The sequence below is a fragment of the Podarcis cretensis genome (assembly GCF_951804945.1).
Source record: "Podarcis cretensis genome assembly, chromosome: 9".
NCBI lineage: Eukaryota > Metazoa > Chordata > Lepidosauria > Squamata > Lacertidae > Podarcis > Podarcis cretensis.
This window is the reverse complement of record NC_137178.1, coordinates 18,627,641-18,650,978: the sequence shown is the minus strand read 5'-3', so window position 1 is coordinate 18,650,978 and position 23,338 is coordinate 18,627,641. Positions and strand designations below refer to the sequence as shown.

Below are 23,338 nucleotides of genomic sequence, written 5' to 3'. Positions count from 1 at the left end.
TCCAACACTAAAAATTGCTTTTTTTCTGCTGTCATGCAATGAACTGTGCAGACTATTTTATTATTATTATTATCATCTACTATCAGCCTTTCAGCATATTGTTATCTTGCCTCATTCAGCCCCTTCCCACCCCACCTCCTCTGGTCTTAGCATGCATAATGATTGTTTCAGCTTATGTTCATCGTCTTACACTTATGACTCTCTAAGCCTATAATTTATCCAAATCAATTTAAATTAGTTTGCATTGATGCACTCTATTTACAGAAACCAACATTGTTAGTTTCTAAGCATACATTGCAATTACAGCCTTATACTTCCCTGTAAAGATATATTTTTTTAAAAAAATTCTTACATTCTAAAACATCTTTTCCTCTAGAGATCAAGGTGGGGCAATGGTACTTTCCTCTTTCACAACAACTCTACCAAGTAGGTTAGGCTGACAATGACAGGCCCAGGCTTACATAGTAACAGTGGCGTAGCATGGGTTGTCAGCACCCGGGGCAAGGCAAGTAATTTGCGCCCCCTAACCCATGGATTTGCGCCCCAACCCGTGGATTTGCGCCCCCTAACCCTAACCCCCAGATGTTGCGCCCGGTGCGGCCGGCCCCCCCTGCACTCCCCACGCTACGCCACTGCATAGTAAAGTTTGCGGCTGAATTAAGATTTTAACCTGGGTCTCCTGAGTCCTAGACAAACCCACTCCAGCTACTGAACAACATGAGCTCTCAAAATTACAGCATCAAGGTCGCTTGTGCAGCAGATAAGAACAGTTGCTTGCATTTTGATAAATGGAATATTCTTTTAAAATCCTATTTTATCCTATCCTTTCTGAAGTTCAAGGCTGGAAAACATGCCCCTCCCTACCTTTGGGGCAGAGATGCTTAGGAAATTTGATCTTTGTGAATTTTGATCTGAACTGACCTGGCATGCACCAAAAGCAAACATAAGGTGGGCAATGCCTAGAGGATACTAACAATGAGTTTCATTACCAGAGATCTGACACCAGATCTAAGCCTGATATTCTAGCACCATCATTATGTATAAGCTTTCAGAGAGCAAATAGATGGGAAGCGGGACAGGCTCAGCAGACTGTGCCTGGATATATGGAAGAAAGCAACGATGTCTCATTTTGAAGTTCTCTTCTTTTGTAGATTTTATACAGCAACCTTGATCATTAGGCTTGCTTGTTGTTTCTGTCTGCAGCAGGCCAGTGGATGGTCTTGTATTTTTATCCATAGTTTTACAATTAAAGAGTAGTAAAAGCTACTCATTCTGAGGTACTTTCTGAGGTAGTCAAAGCTAATTCAAACCACAACAGTGCATAGTAAAATCAGGATTAATAGTATTATTTGTCCCTCCTTTGATGGGTTTGATCCAGACTAAGCCTGCAGTATTACACTCTCTTACTCTCTACCACTTCATCTACGATATCTATAACTTCCGAATTGTGGTGCAGGTCACCAAATGACGTAAATATCACTGCAGAGACAACCAACCAAGACAAGACTAATCACCTGTACTATTCAATTATGTAACCTAGTGCTTCCAGATATTTTGTACTACTATTCCCACCACCCCTCAAAGCTTTAGTTATCATGTATCATGTTTTACAATGGGTGAAATGGAGTTGGGGGTGTTGGGGGTAGCTTTTTTCCATTATTTTTAATTAAAAGACTTTCCCAAGAGTGATAAAGAGGTCTTGTGCTAGACCTCTGTATTAATTATACTGCAGCTATAGCCTCCGAGATAATCCCTCACAGGTACTGGGTAGAGATCTTGAGAGAGAATAGTTCCTTTGAACTGGGTTGCTGAAATGTTGATGTGCCTTCAGCCTGTAAGGGAGATGGGCTTGCTCCTTTTATTTTGTTTGAGGCAATCCACCATATATCACTACACAGGTAACAGACCACCCATCCCTCCAAAAATGTTCTAACAAGTGTACACACCAGTGGTAACACATTGTTTTTACCTTTTGTTATTTCCTGCATTGAGAGGTAATCCTGATTAAATATGGAAAAAAGTACAGGCTGGTGTTTTACGGACAACGATGTTGTGTGGACACTCTGAAAAATATATATACATAAGCAGCACCATTTACACAACGAACATCCAACTAGAAGTGTCGTATAACCACAGTGTTGATTGGCAGAGAATATCTATGCCCTTACAAAGCCTTGGGAGAGACACACACCTCTGCATCTACATGGCAAATCAAGTTCCATTCATGAATGTGTCTTTTGATACAGATGGTATTACCTGAGGGCCTCTTAGTTCTTGCATGTGATTAGTTGCTAGGGGCTAATGCTGGATCAAAGCTTTGGTGTTTTTAAGAAAAACCAATATTAAATCAATATTTAAGGAGAAAAATCAATATTTTGATTGATAGGGCTGCCATCTTATGCACATTCATCTGGCAATAAGCCCCACTGAGCACAGCAAACCTTACTTCTGAGTAAACATGCAGAGGACTGAGCTGAAGAACTACCCCTTTTGCTAAATCTGTCATATAAAAATGTGATTCTCTCTCCCTCCCTCCTGATTTCAAATAAATAAAACCACATTTCTGGAAGCAGATTTTGGATTTTAAGGTGGCCATTTGCAAACAATTTGCAAATTTGAAGGTAGCTACATCTCTCGTATAATCTATACAGTGAGGAGGTATTTTCACTAAATCCTGATCAAAGAGAAATTACGGGTAATTTCCAAATGAACTGGGGAGGGGAGAAATCAACCATAAAAGGCTTATAAAAAAGCCAGCATAAATGTTCAAATATGGTCTCCAATTAATTTAAATTATACTTTAGGATCTTTTAGAAACACACATTTTATTTTTTTCTTCCCAATTTGGCTCTGCTGGGGCTCAATTAGAACTGACGATGTACTTTTTTCTATACCCTGAAGCCTGACCCTAGGCAGAAATTTCAAAGCTCATACCATATTAATTTTAATATTGTCATGCATTTATAATTCAGTTACAGGTTTAAAAATAACCTGAATAAATTCTTACCACAATTTTTCACTTAGAAGTTTTTAAGTATGAAACTTCCTTTCACTTTCAAAAGTGGGAAGTGGGGGTGGGGTGGATGATATGGAAGAGAACAAAATAGAACAGCAAAGTCCAAGAATGTAAATTTAGCAAGGAACACCTGAAGGCAAAAAACAAGTCTCCTTGAGATTTACTTGTTTGACTCTGGTATTCTGCCTCCAACAAAAATATGTAGTTGCTTACATTCAGGCACAGGCTTCACATCTCTGCTTGTATTAAATTTGTAGCAGACCCGTTAAATATTCTGGAGCCCTAGTCAGCAATAGGGATGAAGAAGTTTATTCTACCAACATTTGAAGAAAACCAAAGTAACTGACAGATCCTAGAGTAATACATAGACTGGAATTCAGCGAAATATTTGATTGTGCACATTTTATGATACAGTTTTGATTCAAAAATCTGTATTTTATGAAGAAAATATATACAAAATGCCTATTTTAGAGGAAATACATGGAAAACACACAAAGCTGCATAATTTGGGGGGAAATGCATATAAAATGTGCACTGTGAGGGATATGTAAAGGCTTAGCCATTATTCCTCTGATATAAGGGAAGAGAGGAATGTGGAATCCTGGAGACTAGCCTATACAGGACATTCCCCCAATTGATGACATACTTCTATTGCCTCCAGATTAACAATGACAGGAGGAGCCGGGGGGGGGGACAGGACGAAGGGACCTGCCCCCCTTGATCTGAGCTCCAGGCCCCTGGTACCTATGCATCTTTTAGAGCTGTATGGTGGGCAGCAGCCTGGAGTGAGTCAGTTCAGCTACCAGGAGCCCAGATCAAGGAGCAACCAGAAATGGTTGGGCCAACAAACAAGCCAGGGTCAGAAGAGCAAGAGCAGAAATGCATCAGAGCTCCATTAGACCGTGTTGCTCAGTCAAGGCTCAGTTAGAAAAGATGCATCCAGCAGTTCACTGATTTGACACAAGAGGTATCTGCCTGCAGTTCCCTGACACTTCATTGCAAGTCTGCAGTTCTGTGGGGTGGTGTTTGGAAGCTTCTGACAACCCCCTGTTGTGTGATTCAATGCTGTAAGATTAGCTTTGATATCTTCAGGTAAAAGAATTAGGTCTCTTCATGGAGGATAGGTACATTGGTAACTACTAGCCACAGTACCTAAAAATGGAACAATCACATTCATGGGCTATAGAGCTCTGATTGGGAGCCATACCTATCAGTATCACAAAACCTTGTGAATTTCTCATGGGCATCTGCCTCTTCTCTGCTGGAGACAAAGTGATGGACTAGATGGACCAATTACTTTATTTTTATCCTGATTTTATGGCCAATGCCAGTCCCCTGTGGTGTCTTGCAATATAAGACCACTAAAATGCAGGTAGGCCTAAAACAAATAAACATTTAAAACAATAAAACTATCAGTAAAACAGCAGTCAGCAATAAAATTACCGAATCAGCAGTAAAACAAGTAAAAGAGGTGTGTGGCCTAGTCTTATGAAGCGCAGAGTAAAACCAGCTGGCTGGTCACCTGCAGCTAACGGAAAGCTTACTGCAATATTTGATTAGAATGGTACTCTGAAGCTAATAGCGGCTTCCTAACACCTATCATTAAGGAGTAAATCTCAAAAATATGATTGCACTATGTATTCCCCAAACAGTTTCCCAAATGCATCAACTAAATCAGCAGATGGTCATTAAGGGATATCTAAATGACCACAGTGCTGTTATGCTCCAAGCCCACAATGTATGCTCTTTGGGCAATGGTTATGCTGTGGTCCAAACAATGCATGAAAATTGCCTCAAGGAGTGAGACCTGCAAGGTTTAGGCAAGAAGCCAGCAGCTTCTAAACTGATCTACTGAATGGTGAAAAGTGAAGCAGGAAACACTATTCCTAGGCTAAGGATGGAAACATCCAACAGACAAGAAAGAAGGTCAGAGAGCAGTTCCAGCTGGGATAAACTGGGAATCTGATGTCTAAATAGAGAACAGAAAGGATCTTTTGGCTGGATGAGTGGTTAACTCTGTGACTTTGATGAAGATACTGGCAGTTTGCATTTCTTGGTACAGAAAGTATTGATCTTTCCTATTCTAATTGATTCAATAGGATTCTGGAAGCTTCTCTGTGTGCTACAAGCTGGAAGTTTCTAGCTGATGTGTAAGCTTCTAATCTGCCTAGAAACAGGTAGAAGTTTCCTGATGTTTCGTCTATTCCTTCAGAGAAGCTGAATAGCTGGTTTGAACTGGTTCTGTTATCTCTTTCACTCAAGGTCATGCTGACTAAAATAAAAGGCCCAAAGGAGCCCAAGTTTCACTTTCTATCTCTCTTCCTTCTGGTGTGGTGTTCTGTACATAGTCTGCTTAGTGTTGAGGTTTTAATCTTATTGTAAGTTATTGTAAGTTAAAGTCTGCTGCAACTGGATTTCTTATGGACAGTGCCAATCCTGAATGTATTTGATTTGTGACCATTATGCTAATTTGCCTTCAGTAGCAGTAAAACTCTGCTGAATGAAATTAATTGCCTCTGATCTACTATTTGGGAATCTTGCAACATGTAATTTCTCCTCTGAGACTTAACAGTGAAGAGTGGGTTATGAATCCCCACCCCTTTTTAAATGACACCTCCATAGTCTTGGTTTTTAGTGAACTTCAGTGAATTAGGAAAAACTATCACTTTTTCAGAACTGCAACTGGACATATTTTGAGAAAACAAAATGGTAAAGTCACCTATATGATCCAGGGAGGTGTACAAATATGTTGTGCAATGTTGTTCTTGTTGTAGAGAGAGGGTACTCCAAAAATATTTCACAGCAGTGAGCTCTCAACTTCAGTTCTGGATTTCTGTCCAGCTGGATTAGAGATGTGTTTCTTCTATGCTAATTACATGCAGCCATCAGGATTCTGACAGGTTGCCAATGTGGTTGACTGACACAAGTCATCATGGGACTCCTCTTCAAAATTGTACATAGAGTTGGTTTCAAACGCTCTCTTTTTTTTCTTCAGTGGGTGTATACCAGGAGGGTGGATATTCATTCTGAGTAAACATGTTTTCAGTTCACCAACCATCAGCTGAGTTGCACCACTGCACTGACATCAATGCACACCTCCAGAGGGCATTAGCCTAGCATGCTGAGAACAGATATGCTGAATCAACAGAGGCATCACAGATCTGATTGCAATGTAATGAAGAGCTATTTAAGTCATTACTTCCACATAAATTACTCAGTGCTTGTAAGTTCCAATTTATAATTGCTGAACATTTTAAGCAGCATGGCTCTTAATCAAGAGGAAGAAGGAACATGAATCCTAGAGTGATGGGAGAGAATTACTACTGAATGGTTTGCCACACATTCCACCAGTGGGCCTACTGTTTATTCCTAGCAACCTCACCATGCCCTGAAGTAGTGGCTGATAGTAGCCCAGTAGTGGCCCATAGGGACTGGTAGAACGGAAGACAAGGGAGGACAATAGTAGGTGGAACCAGGGCAAATGGCAGGTAGAGTCAGCACTTCATTAGAGGCAAGTAGGAAGAAAAAGCTGAATATTGGTCAACATGGAAGAAGTCATTTTTCTTATTGTAAATATGAAGTGGTATCTATCTATATATATATTTAAAACAACAACAACGTAAATTTCAATTAATATGCATAAAATAAAGCAGAGTTTGATAGATGGGAAGGGGGTGTGTGTCTCTTGCTCCAGCCTATCAACAAGCAACAGCAAATCAGCCTCTCATGAGGCTTCTGAGTCTCAAAAATTGCATGGCAAGTTAGGCTTCTTGCTTTCTCCATCTACTGAAGACTATGGCGAGAAATTCTGAGCTGATCCATTGTCCCATGGTGGACTGCGGTAGAATATGAAATCCAAGCCAATGCTAATTTTGAGTGCTATTTATTTTTATTAGGAGTGTTTTGAAAGAGCTGCTGTCTTGGGGAACTAAATCTCTGACAGTAAATATAATATGATAGAAGGATCTGGCACAGAATTCAGGTGATCTTTGTCCTTTATTGATATGTGACATTTCTTGAAAAAACCTTTATTGGATAACTTACCAGGGGACCATTTTTCAATTGTATGCTGTATCCCAGGACTTCTGGTATGAGCAAAAATGCACAGAACTAATGCCAGACAGGAGGCTGATGTGCAAGATAGCTGGGAGCAAATTACAGTCCAGAGCTGAAAAAGCAGAAACCTAACGCAACACCCTCTTTGAAATGAATAGAGGATGAACACCAGCAGTGCTTAGTGGATTGTGTCCGATGCCTTTGCACTGCACAGGAAGAGTTCTGAACAAACTCATGGCAGTATAGTTATACAAACATGCCCACAAACACTTAATCCCCTTAAAGCAGTGTTTCCCAACCTTGTGCCTCCAGCTGTTTTTGGACTACAATTCCCACCATCCCTTGCCACTGGTCTTGCTAGTCAGGGATGATGGGAGTTGTAGTTCAAAAACAGCTGGAGGCACAAGGTTGGGAAACACTGCCTTAAAGATACCAACTCCCAAGTTGATAATCAAGTACTTAGTTCACTAAAAAAACATTGAGGCATCTGATCAAGGCCTGTATTTTAAAATGAGCTTAAAGATATATTTGCAAATGTTTGTATGTTTCATGCCAGGCAGAAACCAGGTGGCTAAGTACTTTGGCAGTTGTTTATCTTCCTGCTCTCCTGAACAAGGCCCCCCCCCCCCGATTTATAGCAGTAGCAGGAGACAAGTTTCTCAAAGTTGTAAAAGGGAATTACAGGCTGGGAGCAAATGTTACACTGACCCTACATATTCACAATCAAGCTGCAAAAACACTAATTAAGAGTTGGTAAATAGTAAGATTTATAGTTTAACAGAAAATAATACCATGTGCCTCCCATCAGAACTCTAGCCATATTTTCCTAAGGTTTAAGGTATACTGAGAGAGTTAAAGGGCAATAAATTTTGGGAAGAGCTAATGGGAAAAGCAGCTGGCTGGGAAAAGGAGGGTGTAAAGTGAAGAGGCTTCTTTTGAAGCTGTTTTTTACTGAGTTCCTTTTTTACTTTGCAAAGGCCTTTTCTTCTACAAAGCTATCTATGTTATGTATGAGATTTGTTGGCTTAATGTAATTAGGCAAAGGATTTAGAAAGTAAGAAATGTTAGATTCTTATGTTAGATTCTTATTTCATTAATGGTGTGTGAGAATGTGAACCCAAGATCTCTGTTTAGATAGAATTTAATACCACGAGCCATTTGTTTTAGCCATTTGTTTTGGAATGCAGGGGCAACAAGGGCAAAAGGTGATCTGGTAATTAAGGTGCCTTGTCGAGGCAAATGTAAGATATATGGCTACTTGTCTGCCATCTATGGATAGAAGGAAATATAGCTCTTTGTCTCCCATAAAAGGTAATAGGAAATGGGTGTATCTTTTATGATTGGTTCTAGCAAACAGCCAATAGGAATTTCAACCAGGCTGATTGGACAGAGGCAGCCAAAGGAGGAGCAAGGGGGCTGGGCTGAGGAAATATAAGTGCTGGCCATCAGGGCTGGAAGGGGCAGAGCTTTGGTAACCATATACCACTGTGCCTATCATTTATTTGTCTGGCAAATAAATTATTATTTTAATTTCTCTATTGCTGCGTTGAATATTTCATTCCAGCTAAGCATTAACCACAAGCAGGGTGCTGCAACATGTAGCTGGGGAGTTGGTATCATTAAATGAATTAAATGACTTTGTACATGTTTACATAACCGCAGTGTCATGGGTCTATTTAGATATCTCAATCAATGCCAAAAGCATTGGATTCCATTTCCAAACCATGGACTGTTATGCTGTTGAATGGAAAATAACACAGCAAAATTGACTTGTGAGATAGTGTGTTGTTCGATAAGCACACAGAGTGCAATGAAACTGAGTGTTTGGATGGGGGGAAGAGAGTGGCTCGTTTAATTTCATTGTGCACAGGTTGTACAATGACAATAAAGGTATTATTAATTAAATTAATTCTGCTGTGCAGTCTCTTTTCATTCAAAAGGTGGCTTGCACTGGTCAACCTTCTGTCCTTAAATCTAGAGTTAAATTGCTCTTGGCATTCTTGTACATCGATATCCTGTTCGAATTTGGCAGAATGCATAAGCATAGAACAGGCATCTCAAACCAATTTATCAACTAGTGGGTGTTTCCTACCTGAACATTCCATTGTACAGTATTCCTTTAGTTAAATGCACCCTCTTATGTTTATATGTGGACCATAAAGAAGGCTGATCACCGAAGAATTGATGCTTTTGAATTATGGTGCTGGAAGAGACTCTTGAGAGTCCTATGGACTGCAAGAAGATCAAATGTATCCATTCTTAAGGAAATCAGCCCTGAGTACTCACTGGAAGGACAGATTGTGAAGCGGAGGCTCCAATACTTTGGCCACCTCATGAGAAGAGAAGACTCCCTGGAAAAGACCCTGATGTTGGGAAAGATGGAGGGCACAAGGAGAAGGGGACGACAGAGGATGAGATGGTTGGACGGTGTTCTCGAAGCTACAAACAAGAGTCTGACCAAACTGCGGGAGGCAGTGGAAGACAGGAGTGCCTGGCGTGCTCTGGTCCATGACTAAACAACAACAACAACAATGTTTATATGACAAATTTCTTACTCCAAAACATTGTTTTCCCTATCAAAATATACATTACTTTGGCACTGTCTTCCTAGAGCAGTTGATCATGCATTTTTGTTGTACCCTACTGGTAACTGTGACATTTGAGCAACATTTTATGCAGTTTTATTTTGGTTGTCTGCATTGTATGCCTTTTATTGCACACTGCTTCCATGTTTTAAAAATGTTATGCTACCCGTAAATAGTTTTATTAAATAAATAATGATGATGGCTGATCAGGGATGCAATTCCAGATCCTCCCAGCCAAAGCCCAACATGCAAGCCACTTTGCAAGCCCACTATTCTTTGACTATCAGCAGACACTAATAAAATGGGAATTATACTATACCACTTGCGCTCTGAGAGAGCATATTAGGTAGGGGCTGCTGGCTTTCATTTTGCATTGAAATTAAGTGGACCAGAAGTAAATACAGGCTGTTCAGGGTCGGCAACCAAACACTGACAGCAGACTGGTGCACAGGCTTTCCTTTTTGGTAGCACATAGAGGGAGACCAGACAGAAAAAGGCTAGCTCAGTCCAGTGGAGGCGAACAGCAACTTCAAAGAGCATTCAGAACTCAAGTGTGGCTTGTAGTATAACAGAAAAAGGGACTTGAAAACCTGGAATTTGAGCTAAGTGCCTATCTTGGGGAATCGGATTTGAAGAGAGTATAAAAACAGGGTTCTTTTTCTGGGGGTACGCAAGACTACGCAGTACCGGCACCTTTTCCCTCCAAATGCTAAAAGTGTAACAACTGTAACATCTTTATGGTGAATACCAAGGATTTGTGTCATATAAATGTGCAAACAAACTCTACGATTGAGCCCTAACCTTCTTATTCAGGAATAAGAGACTCATCAGGAGCCCCTCAGTTAATGCCAGAGAGCATTGGGGCTCTGAGGGTCCTCTGTACCAAGAGAGGGGTGTGAAGAACGGCAACATAGGCTGGAAATATATGGATTAATACAGCTGCCTGCATTCCCCCTTAGGGAAATGGCTATGGACTCTGAAGGTGTGGCTATGAGCTCTCATGCGTCAACACTTACCACTATACCACTGCATAGTTATAATCTATCAATAAGGCCAAAGAAGATGAAAGTTCATACTGGAGGGAAGCTTTAGGCTTGAGACTATGCCAACTACTTACAGAATGTAATATGGAACAGGTTAAATTCATAGATGCTGAAATCCACAATATTGATTTTTGGCCATCCCCTACCCCCTGACGACAACAACAACAACAACAACAACAACAACAACAACAATAGTTATTTTATTATTTATATGCTGCCCATCTGACGAGGTTGTCACAGCCACACTAGCGGTGTGTGTGTGCATAATGTCAAGGTGCATAATATACAAAGCCAGGCAAATTATTTCAGCACTTACGGAGTAATATTCCACAAGTGCCTCTCCCCATTCCTGGCAGTAAAAATATTCTGCCCTTTCATGACACCCCAAATTAGCTGCCTAAGGAGACCACTGGGATGTGCATCAGCCAGCAGGACTTGTACCTTTTCTAAAGCTGAGTGTAACATGAGTACTTCCTTCCTCCACTCTGTCCTTGGCCAGAGAAGGGAGGGAAGCCTTCTAGAATTTCTGCAACTTGCAGAAAACTGGAGGTCTACATGTTGCCAGACATCCTTCCCAGTGCAGTTTTGTGTTACTCTTATGGTGGCTACTTACATGTCACCAAAAGGAAAGTGGGGAAAGGACATATATTTGCACAAAGTTTCCCTGTGTTGATTTATATTTATACAGTGGTACCTCAGGTTACAGACGCTTCAGGTTACAGACTCCGCTAACCCAGAAATAGTACCTCAGTGCTTCAGGATGAGAACAGAAATCGCGGTGCGGTGGTGTGGCAGCAGCAGGAGGCCCCATTAGCTAAAATGGTACCTTAGGTTAAGAACAGTTTCAGGTTAAGAATGCACCTCCAGAACGAATTAAGTTCTTAACCTGAGGTACCACTGTAGATGCAAATTTGGAAATGACAGCAATTATTTGAACAAAAATATAATACATTGCATTATAGACTGTAAGCAGGTGACCTACATGTGCTTGCCTGCTCAGTCTGCTGGTCAAGGCACTTACTGTTGACAGGCAACTTCAAGGCCCTGCTTCCTCTCCCTTCTGATGGTTCAATAACTTGAAACCAGATGTGGACAGGACGTCACTTAAAAAGAGAACACCTTCAAATAGAAGGCAGATAATGTAAAGTACAGCCCATGGCACACCCTAGTTACTCTGCCATGTATAGCGGTCAATCCTATAGCACTGCAATATTCCAAGCACCCATTTCTGTTCCACTCCCTCAGTCTGGAACAGCCGGTCAGTGAAGGAGGACTTCAGCCCATCTCTGCACCAGCAGACTGACTGCCTTTTGGCAGGGCAATAAATCAGAACAAAGATTTTAATGGGCTGATTTACTGAATGTCAGCAGCTGCCACTGACACACAGGAACTACTTTTGCCAACTAGACTGCCTTACACATGGGGCATGGCTTTAATGTCCAGGAGATTTCTGGGTACTGCTTATTTTGCTGAACTTGCCGAAGACCATGCTTTGTTTGTCTGTTTTTAATTTCTAGAAGGACATTTGGCCTGTCACAGCGGGCTGAGTGGAACTGAGCAATCACTATACAGTGGTACCTCAGGTTAAGTACTTAATTCGTTCCGGAGGTCTGCACTTAACCTGAAACTGTTCTTAACCTGAAGCACCACTTTAGCTAATGGGGCCTCCTGCTGCTGCCGCACCGCCGGAGCACGATTTCTGTTCTCATCCTGAAGCAAATTTCTTAACCCAAGGTAATATTTCTGGGTTAGCAAAGTCTGTAACCTGAAGCATATGTAACCTGAAGCATATGTAACCCAAAGTATCACTGTACCACTTTGCATCCTGTATGGCTTTAAATAAAACCTAGAGATAAATACGGAACTTTTTTTTTTTCCCTTACAAGATTTTGAATCCATTTTCTTGAAGAAATATTCATTGTACGTATTATGGTAAACTGTGTTTCTTTATATTATATCCAATGAAGTCCCATTAGTGCAAGGGCATATGTCTGTGCAATGGGACTTCCTCTCTCCCTCTCCCCCCATCTTCCCCCAAGCCCCACAGGGCACCCTATTGTGCAGGGATACATCCTTGCACTAAGGGGCCAACTAAGTTGCATTGCTGCACACTTTTGTTCTCTCCTCCTGTTTTGTTACCTTGTTATTGGCTGTCCTGTGGTTTCCTTTTATTATTTTAATGCAAACTACATTTATATTTGTTATATATTTTGGTAAACCACCCTAGGACCATTCACTGAATGGAGGACTAGAAGTATAAGCAATAAAAAGTGGAAAAAAAGAAAAAGAAAAAAGAATTCAGATATGAATTCATAACTGAAATGTAAAATGCCCATCTTCCCAAGGAAATGGAAAAGGTCAAGATTTATCTTCCTAGTACAAAGAAGGAAAAGAGAGGTGATGCTTATGTACCGAGACAAATAGCCAGACACCTGAGCAAGCCACAGATGCATTTTTCAAAACATCTATCACTGCTAGAAATTGTATTAAAGTCATGCCATTGTTAAACAAGCTTTTCAGAAAAGCCAAGGCAGGCCAGCCACATGGGCTCCACAATTTCTGTCTACAGGAGGCTGGTGTGCAGCAGCAGGAGCTGGTGACAAGTCATGGTGAAAAAGGTAAAGATATAATGCTTTTAAACCTCTAGGGAGGATGGGAGGAAAGTAAGATATAACAGACTGCAGTATCAAAAGGGGGCTACTCACTTGCTTTTCTTAGCAGTGTAGGGGTGTTGGGGGCAGGGAAAGGAGAGCTCCGCTGGGAGCTAGAAGGTACTGACATTGCATAACTGATGCAGCAGCAGAGAGATAAAATGCAGCGTTCCAAAAGCTTGCTTCACAAAGACATAAAATAAAAGACAGGTGTGAGAGGGAACAGGGGTTGGGCAATGAAATCTGGGAAGGAAATGAAGATAGCTTTCACCTAGCATCTCTACAGTGCAGACTTGGAAATAAATAAATAAATAAAATTGTCCAGTAGCACCTTATAGACCAACTAAGTTTGTTCTGGGTATAAGCTTTTGTGTGCATGCACACTTCTTCAGATAACAGTGTGCATGCACATGAAAGCTTATACCCAGAACAAACTTAGTTGGTCTCTAAGGTGCTACTGGACAATGTTTTTATTTATTTCAGCTGCGTCAGACCAACACGGCTACCTAACTGAGTACAGACTTCGGTGCAGGATTACAGCTCAGTTAGGCTCATTTAAATCCTAACCATGTAGTCCAAGCATGTAGGATCTGAGTCTTGGAGAACATTGGGGCTGAAGAGTTGCACAGCTGTTTCCACATCCTTTGGATCGTGTTTCTCAAAGAGGAGCAATCCCCTCCTCCATCACATACTGCATGGCAACCAACTCCCATTTTTTGGAATGAAGGAGAAATTTCAAAAGCCGCTTCTAATATGGCTTGAGGGAGGTCTACTCTTCATGGTGGGTGAGTGGAAGAGTAAGACTCAAGTAGTTCTTTTGATCACTGCCATAGTCCCTACAAGGTTAAGGTGCTGACTAATGTCAGAACTGAAATGTAGGCAGTCAGTGAGTGAGAGCTGGGAGCCAGGAAATCAGAGCAAGGAGTCAAGGCAGATTCAGCAATGGAGGATAAGACAAAGCAAGGGGCTCAAGTCAAGGTCAGAGAACAAGTTAAGGATCAGAATGAGAGAGCAAGCTGAGAGCCAATAAATATTTAAATTGGTCAGGAGAAATCCCAGACCACCTGAATAGGGAGTCTTTATCATGATATCTCCTCTTGAGAAGCACCAATTGGCAGCATGGGTAGATGGAAATATTTCGATGCAGGGGAAGAAATCATTTTCTGTGGGCAAGAAGGAGAAACCTGTGGTGCTCCAGATGTTGTTAAACTCCACCTAACATCCTGAATAAACACTGGCTATGGACGCAGGTGGCGCTGTGGGTTAAAGCCTCAGCGCCTAGGACTTGCCGATCGAAAGGTTGGCGGTTCGAATCCCTGCGGCGGGGTGCGCTCCCGCTGCTCGGTCCCAGCGCCTGCCAACCTAGCAGTTCGAAAGCACCTCCGGGTGCAAGTAGATAAATAGGGGCCGCTTACCAGCGGGAAGGTAAACGGCGTTTCCGTGTGCGGCTCTGGCTCGCCAGAGCAGCGATGTCACGCTGGCCACGTGACCCGGAAGTGTCTCCGGACAGCGCTGGCCCCTGGCCTCTTAAGTGAGATGGGCGCACAACCCCAGAGTCTGTCAAGACTGGCCCGTACGGGCAGGGGTACCTTTACCTTTACCTTTATGCTGGCTTAGTCTGATGGATAGTTGGATGTCCAGCAATACCAGAAGGACCATGAGTTTCCCATCCTTAGCTGAAAGAGATGGTTCAACCTGCAACACCTGTGCAGCTTCTACTCCTGGCAGCTTCCGACATGTAGTCGCTATCTTGCAGCCTAACCTATTTCACAGATTTGGGGAAGGATAAAGCGGGCAGAGGATGCACATTAGTGCAGGGATGAGATGGGATTAGATGATACAAAATCATTTGGTCTTTTGTATGCCATATTTCTAAGCTGGAAAACAAAACAGAGGGGAGCAGTTTAATATAATGATTGTTCCGACCATCCATTGCAAATTAACCATAATTGGCAAGGTTACAAAGTGCAATCAAACATTAATGCTAGTGTTTCATGCCTTTATATTGCAGTTAGTTAATTTAATAGCAGTGCCTTTTAAAAACACAATCAATACAGTCAAGAGGTGGCAAAAAATAGCTGTATGTTCCACCACTTGATCTAGACCTTAGCATCTAAGCCCAGATTAGAATCCTACTACTAAAAGCTAAAATCTTGCGTGAGGTTGTTCAGCTGCTTGTTGTATAATTGGTAATATACCATTTCCTCAAGTGGGTTGAGCAATGGAGTGAAATATGGCAACAGTTTCCAGGGCCAATGCCATGTAAAGACATTTTAAAACAAAGTAATACATAACTCACCTTCTCATAAGCACAAAATGTTACATTTTAAACATTCTAATCAGCAATTATGCTGTCAATATTTTATATAAGGCCTAGCACTGATTGAAAAAGGAATAAAAAAAACCAAAATAAGCAAAGTGTGGTTTATTTACTACAACAATTTATTTCATTTATGAATCATGCCCATAAAGCATCCCAAAGTGATTTACAATATTGTGTGTGTGTGCGCGCACACACACACACACACACAGAGTTTAAACAAAATTATACATATAGGAAAGCATACTTGGACTACAAACCTGCTCTTTCAGGGGGAGGACAACCCCATCCAAAGCAGGCAGTTGACTAAATATCCAGATTTGGAAACTGCCCACCCACAGTGTCTCCATCTTACCCAGGTTCAGAATCAATTTACTGTCCCTCATCCAGCCCACTACGAAGATCAGGCACCAGTCCAGGAGTTTTGAGCTTAGTTTTTCACTGGGAGGAGAAAATTGTGTGTGTGTGTTTTTCCTTCTAGTAAACATCTCTCCAGCACTCTGCAGTCTCCCCATTGGCCTGAACTTCCTGATTTCATAAAAGCCCCACTGGAAGAGTCAATGATATCTTCCACTGGGTTTTAATGGAAGTGTTGGAAGACTGCAGAATGTTGCTCACTAATGAAATGACTTGTAGAATGAAAGAAAGGACACACACAAATACACCCAGCCACCTCCAAAGTAGAGTGAGCTTGACAGACAAAAAAAAACCTATCCATGAAAATTTCAGTGCAATTTTCTCTTCCCATGATCACACACGAACAGATATACACTAATTTTTTAGTACAGTACTAAAATATCTGTATACGTTCTTGAATTAAAACAAAAACAAAAACAAAAAACAGAGCAGTGCTTGCACCTTCAGTCTTGCATATATTTAGTGGGGTCCCTATGCTTGCCCCAATACTACTATTCCAAACTGGGAAGCCCTTGACAGTATCCCATCATGCAGAGTAAAACAATGCATTCAGAACAGGGTACTGGATGAGTTCTCACCCACATGCAGAATCAATGGAGCTACTGAGATTGTTGCCCTATTATTTACATACATTATTCACAACTAAGAATTAAGTCAGGAGTTTTGGATAACCAAGGTTTAATAAAGGATAGGATTTTTCAGCTTGTTAATCATTTGGGTGGTGGGGAATGAACCATTAGCACTTAAAAAACCCCAACAGAATCCAGTAGTTCTACAATCAATTCATGTATAATGAAATCACAAAGGAAGGTCTAATGCTCGGTCACAAGGCTATATACAGGACGGTTAACACAGATAAGCAGGCATAAATAACCACCAATGCATAATAAGACTGCAATGATTTTTTTTTTTTAATATAACCATCAGTTTTTTGATGGAGGAAAAGATGTACTATGCATAGGCAGGTGTGGTAATGAAGTCAAAAGCTGCACATGCACAAAAGCTGCAGATTTGATTAGCTCTATTTTTCATAACCTCTTTTTGCACATAATAACTAAAACAAGTTAATGCTGTTTGTCATTCTAACCTTTGGTGTTCTGATTGTTCTCCTGTTCAAAAGCAGCCATAAAACAAAGTAATTCTATCATTATCCGCTAATCTATCATTTGCAAATAGAACTCCACCACTATTCATATTGTTCTTGCAAGCAGAAAGGCTTCTTTCGGTTGCCTATGATTTATTTCATTCACTCCTGATGTTTCACTGCTCCGATAATCAGCTCAAGCAAGGTAGAAAGACTCCAAACACCTGCGGCGATCCAGCGGAAAGTGAAGTTGTTGGGAGGGGGGAAGCCCAGACCACCTGGCGAGAAAGAGCTAAGGAACTGCACGCTTCCTAGCTGGCAGAAGTCTCATTTTAAATCTCTCAGATGTTACATCGGATGAGTCTGACAAAGTACATGATTAGTTTTCCAAAGCACAGAAGTACGGTCTGAAAACTTGAAAGTTTAAGCTTTGGTTATCTTTATTCATGCCTGCTGCCAGATCGCTGGCACTCTGCTGCTGGGCCATCGTTCTTGTCTCTTGACATTTCATCACTTTGTGCCTCAGGGCCAGTTCCTGCAGTCATTTCCCCTTCCATGCAGGGAACCATGGCCTGTCCTCCTCAGTCAGTTGCATGCCGGCAATTATGTGGAGGAACTGAAGTGTAAGCTGGCTGCACATGGACACACAGCTGGAGGTGATTTGTGCATCTGCGGTGACACTTGTTTCAGACACCTGGATGGTTAGAATTGCTATTGCTGTATCCGTGACCCACACTCCTGAGTGGGTAGCCAATAACCCTTACAATAACGATCAAGCTTGGGCTAGCGTTTGTCCTCTAGTGTCCTCCTGAGCACTCCTAAAAGCTGCCAGGGAGGGAGCAGAACCTCCAGTTACCAATGCACAGATCCTAATTCATGTGTTCATCATCTTCTAACAGTGTGTGAACCAGAAATGAACTTGTGGCCCTCCACATGTTGTCAAGACCCCAACTTCCATCACCCCTAACCACTAGGTATTCTGGCTGGGGCTGATGGGAGTTGGAATCCCAAAAACATCTGGAGAGTCATAGACTCACCATTCTTGGGTCACACTATATTCAGTTGGGTCCAGTATTCTCTGAACTCTGACTAGCAGTGACCATCCAGAGTCTTAGGCAGAAAGGTTTGTCGCATCACCTGCATGACTCTAATTTCAAAATGTAAGTGTGCGAATATGTGCACTGAGACTTCGGGATAGGAGTATGTGCTAAATCATAACACATACATAGTTAATGGAGCATTGAGCTTCATAATGTCCCTTTCTTGTAAGATAATTCAAAAAATATATATCTAGCAATTATGGTTTGTGCCAGTTGATTCATCAGTTACGAAGCTTGAAGGTCAAGGGATTTGACTCAAAGTTCTAGTCATTCTCTGTTACACACTAGGGATGGCAAGGGAGAAATTCACTTTGTTAAAAGGTAAGTTCATTTAGAATCAGATTCAAAAGCAAAGCATGAATAATTCAAAGTACAGGGAAAATATATTGAGAGCATGTACCACAAATTACGTTTTAATTAGTTGGAGACCAACAACAGCTGGAGGGTACCGCATTGAATATCCCTGATTTGCATAATGAAGGCAGAAAATCTTCCCATGTGGGCAGGAAGTTATGTTGGCAAGCACCAAGAGTCAGGGCCTTTCTAATGGTGGCCCCACAATTGTGAAATGAGCTCTTTTTGGGACTGTAGTTGGCTCCCTCATTGTCATTTTGGCAGGCCTTAAAACATTTATCTTTCAAGTTGTTTTTACTCAAGAGGTGAATTAGGTGCTGTTTTCACCTTAGTGGCCTGTTTTCATCTATGCCTGTTACGACTTAATGAAATAGATGTTTTAATTTTGTTTACAGATGATTCTGTAGTATATTATCATGATTATTTTAGTGATTTAATCAGTTATTGTAGGCTGCCTTGGGAAAGTATTTTGTTTTGAAATGTGGCTAGCAAAATTTATTAAATACTAGAGGCTGCTGCCCCTTCTTGCTCTGGTTTCCAAACCTGCCTACTCACCAACCCCTTTGCCAACCGCCCTTCCCCGACATGTGATTCAGCTTGCCTGAATCCCCAATCCCTTTTAAGGGAGGGGGAGGGGAAGGTGGTTTACAAAGTGGCTTGCTCTGTGAAGTGTCTCTCCCCCCTCTGTTAAGCAGCTATGCTTAACAGAGGGGGGCACTTCAGAGAACAGATTACTAGACCACTCTATGATGTGCCTCTATTAAATAGCTTGTCTAAGCTACCTGCCACCAGCACTGCTAGCACACTCACCTGCCTGCCATTTATCATGCTGGAGTTGGCATGGCAACCTACAGATCGCCACACGAACTGCAGCATGACAACAGCCTTACATTTTTATGTATATTGGAAGAAATAAAAAGGTCGATTTGGGGGAACTGGGTTTGAGTTTGTTTATTTATTTATTTATATCATGATTTACTGAAAAACAAAACAAAACAAACAAAAAACTCCCAGAGAGGTGTACAACATAATAGCTGAACTGTGACTAAAGGGAGCAGGAAAGGCACCCCTTATTTCTAGAAAACCTGCATATATTATTGAGGCAACCACCCAAGCTTACAGACTAAGACTCCTTCAATCTGTCATTGTTTTGCAAGTGGGATTCAGTCATATATTGGCAAATTCAGACCGTACAATTGAAGTGCATTTGGTATTGTGCAACACCACCCCCACCCTCACCTAACAAGACCCAGATTTTTTGAGGTAAGGAAAGTGATGGGAACATATACTGGAAAATGCGGGATAACAATGTGATGTGGTATAAACTCCCCACAAACAAACTGAATTACTTCTCAATAAACAGCAGACATCGTATAAACTCCCCCATGAACTTTGTGCTAACTAAGTAAGAATTGCGCCCTGTAAACAGGTAATCTGGAAGTGACCTAAGAAATAAATCCCACTAAAAACCAAGAAACTTCCTAGCAGACATGTTTCAGATTGGGCTATTGATCCTCTACCTATAGAGCCAGGAAACTAGAGGGCCTGGAAATGAAGTGTGTGCACAAGGTCTGTACCAGAGGGCATTGGGCTTATGAATGAAAGGTCAATGAGTTTATCATGAAAGAATCTGTCAGAGCTGAACTGTATCATCACTTCAGCAATTATTTTTAAGGTTTTGTTTTTAAAACAAAACAAAACAAAACAAAACAAAAAAAACCTCTCCCATCACAGCAGAGGCACATTAGCTCTAAGTGCTCACCATGCTGGAACATAGTTAATTGTAACACCAGCATTCTTTGACCTTTTGGAAGCAGAGAGGACCTTTCAGCACCATCTGTACTGATCACAGAAATCTGCAGTTTAACGGCTTTTATCTTCTCTTTTATACTGACCACTGCATGTCCAGAACTGTTACTTTTGGTCTTTGCAAATTAACCCAGGTTGACCTACCAAAGATTTAAATTGCTTCAGAAAGAGGGAGAGGGAGTAATCATAATTATAACACTCTGTATCCAGGGCATTTGTCATTTTGCATAAAGTTACCCATAATGCTGCAGTTTCGAGGAGGTCATGTAATCTTATTAAATCTATCCCAAGGCTCGCACCGTGTTTAGCAAGTCTTTAGCTATGGTGATAAATGTGTTTAGTCCTGGCAGACTCACTGTTTTGGATTTTATTATTCAATTCTGTACATATCGTCCCCCCCCCCCTCTTTTCTTTCAAGGGGGATGTATTTAATCATTTTGGAAAATGGGACAGTGAAAAACTGGATGGCCTTTACTCTGTACTCTGCACCCAGTTAGTTATAGAAATGGAAGCAGAGTAATGAGCTGAGCTTAGGGATAAGGGAAATTTTTGAGTTTGTTTTGTGTTTATGGAAAGATATCTAATAAGCACTTCTCCAATATATAAACAAAAACACAATTTTTACCCTCCAACATTCCTTAAATGAAAACAGGGAAATTTCTTACTCCCCCGCCAATGGACTCTCCTCAACCCTCATTTTTTGTCATCCCTCACAGAGCATTTCCTATCAGAAGAAGGGCAAGTGCCACAGCCACTATACCAACAAGACACAGCACACACACCGTCCACCATCCTGAGAAATCCTTCTCATCCTGATTTGATTTGATTCTTTGGTAGATTTACAAAAAGAAAAACACATACCAATACAGTGGTACCCCGGGTTACAGATGCTTCAGGATACATACTCTGCTAACCCAGAAATAGTACCTCGGGTTAAGAACTTTGCTTCAGGATGAGAACAGAAATCGTGCTCCGGTGGCGCGGCGGCAGCAGGAGGCCCCATTAGCTAAAGTGGTGCTTCAGGTTAAGAACAGTTTCAGATTAAGAACGGACCTCCAGAACGAATTAAGTTCTTAATGCGAGGTACCACTGTATTTATTTATTTTTTTGAAAAGGGCAAGATTAGAGACAGACATACAAAGCATAAAAGAAAAATCCACACCCCTTGCCACTCCACTCTGTACCTCTGAGCTGGTGCATCAAGTGAGGCTGGGCCTCAACAGTGGCAGGCTCTCCCTCCCCACATCTGCTCTCCAACAGCTGCTATGAGCTGCGCAAGCAAGATGGCTGGCAGTAGCAGCCCTGGAGAGGCAAATAAATGCTCCTGTGCAGCCACCACTGCTGTGGCTGCTGCTCAGGACAAACACCTCCTCACCCTGAGCTCAGCGGTGACAGCACTGGCAGTGAAAATAGGGACATTCCAGGATGAAATCAGAAGCTGGGAGGGTTTCATAATTCCAGGACTGCCCCAGGGCAGGTCTCCACCAAAATAGAGTATACACAAAAATGCATGCATGAAGAAAAAATGTGCATACAACACACATATTGGTGAAAAGTTCTTACAAAAATGCATTATATTGGGGAAATTGATTGCAACAATTTATATGTTAGTCAAAACCGCATACAAAAAAGTGTGCATTTGCAGAAACTGACACTGAAATGCAGACAAATTTTCATGATAATATTTATGTTTATTTTAAAGCAAATTGCTGTAGAAATGTGAACTAAGGTTAACATTTTGGGGTGGGAGAGAGAAACTGATATTGACAGATCCCCTAGCTGAGCGATCCAAATGAGGACCTAAAATACTTCAAGGAATTAGTTTCATTCACTTTCAATTAGCTAGCACCCTGAAAGGACACACAGAGAATTCACCTCTAAAAAGATTTCTAGGGTTTGTTGATCAGAAGGTCGGCGGTTCGAATCCCCAACACGGGGTGAGCTCCTGTTTAGAATGTATGGATGTGGGAAAGGAATTCTTTAATGGGATTAAAGCTATATATACAGAGCAAAAAGCAAAATTGATTGTCAACAATGTTGTTACGGAAGATATCAAAATATCAAAAGGAACTAGACAGGGATGTCCACTTTCACCATTGTTATTTATAATGGTCCTGGAGGTCCTTTTGAGGGCGATTAGACAAAATAATTTAATAAAAGGGATGACAGTTGGCCAGAATGAATATAAAGTGAAAGCCTTTGCAGATGATCTGGTAATAACAATTGAAGAACCAACAGAAGGTGTAATAGAAGTGTTGAAGGAGATGGAGCAATTTGGAATGGTAGCAGGGTTTAGACTAAAAAAAAAGAAAACCAAAATAATAGTGAAAAATATGGACCAAAGTATGATTGAATTATTGCAACAAAAAACAGAGATAGATGTGGTGAAAAAGGTAAAATATTTGGGAATCTGGCTAACTCCCAAAAACATTGACTTATTTCAAAACAATTATATTCCGGTGTGGAACGAAATAAGGAAAGACCTGGAAGTATGGGGCAGACTGAAACTATCCTTTTAGGGTAGAATTTCTTCTATAAAGATGAGTGTCCTTCCTAAGATGTTATTCTTGTTTCAGACTACCCCCATAACATGTTGGAATTCTGCCTCGGTCAGAGGAATGTGCCTACCTTTCCAGGCACCGGCTGAATTCCTTTGACCTCCCTCGTGCGACTCCCGGCAGCAAACAGGCGAGGTCTGTGTCGGCGATTTTTCCCAGACTGTGAGAAAAACACACCACTGCTTCTCCCTCCTCCCTGCTCCCCAGGGAGGGGAATCAGACTCAGACAGAAACGTATTTACATGTCTTTATTTCTGTCTCTAGCAGCCATACAGATAAACATGTCTGCACTCTTCACAAACAACAGAGAGAATCGTAACTCCACCCTGTACAGGTCATATGACA

General features: G+C 41.4%; 1 protein-coding gene and 1 long non-coding RNA gene across 8 annotated transcripts in view; one reads left to right on the top strand and one right to left on the bottom strand.

The window, feature by feature from the left end:
* The window catches only part of GRID2 (glutamate ionotropic receptor delta type subunit 2), an 847,936-nt gene that overhangs the window by 446,332 nt on the left and 378,266 nt on the right, over positions 1-23,338 (bottom strand). The window lies entirely within an intron of this gene.
* Positions 1-23,338, top strand: part of LOC307224488 — a 491,711-nt gene that overhangs the window by 466,729 nt on the left and 1,644 nt on the right. The gene's annotated exons all lie outside the window — the stretch shown is intronic.